Here is a 705-nt window from a genome sequence, read left to right as displayed (position 1 = left end):
TCAATAACTAACAAAATATACAGTAAATTCAGAAGAGATTCAGACCCCTGCACTATCTGCTGAGCTGGTATAACAAGAAAGTCCGATTTGCCAAGTTGAGCGTGTTCCTTCATCCAGGTCTGCACATTTCATGGTGTTGTAGATTTAATTTTAATTCATTCATTTGACACTTCTGTACATCAATCTACACTCAATAACCCATAATGACAAAGTGAAAACATGCTTTCAAAAAATATATTAAAGATCAAAAACAGAATACTCTTTGACGCCACTGTATATGAATTCTCACCTGTGAAATGCTTTCAGATAGGTGTATGGTAAAGAAAGGAGCTATACAGTACAAAGTTTCTTATACTTTATTGCTACCCATTTTATGTGAATACATAATGGAAACAGGTGTTTGTCCATTCTGCAGCTCTTTTAGACTTTTTCTTTCAGCCATTTGTGATGTTTAATTCTTTTTATTCATCTCTTTGTCTCTAAAAGTTTCCATGGTCTGCCTAATTTCTCACTCACATGACACAGAATGCCTAGACATCTGACTCCAATTTGTAGTTGAAATTTTAAGAAAGCCAAGCAGCCAAATATAAAAGACTGTGTGTTGGGCTTAAATGATTCATCATTTTCATACATTGCTCTGTTTATGTCAGTTCATTTTCTGTGCCCACTTTGTCCACTTTAGAGCCATTGGAGCTGCTGCAAATC

The sequence above is a fragment of the Erpetoichthys calabaricus genome, chromosome 10, assembly GCF_900747795.2.
Source record: "Erpetoichthys calabaricus chromosome 10, fErpCal1.3, whole genome shotgun sequence".
NCBI classification, from domain to species: domain Eukaryota; kingdom Metazoa; phylum Chordata; class Cladistia; order Polypteriformes; family Polypteridae; genus Erpetoichthys; species Erpetoichthys calabaricus.
Note: the sequence above shows the minus strand (reverse complement) of the source record.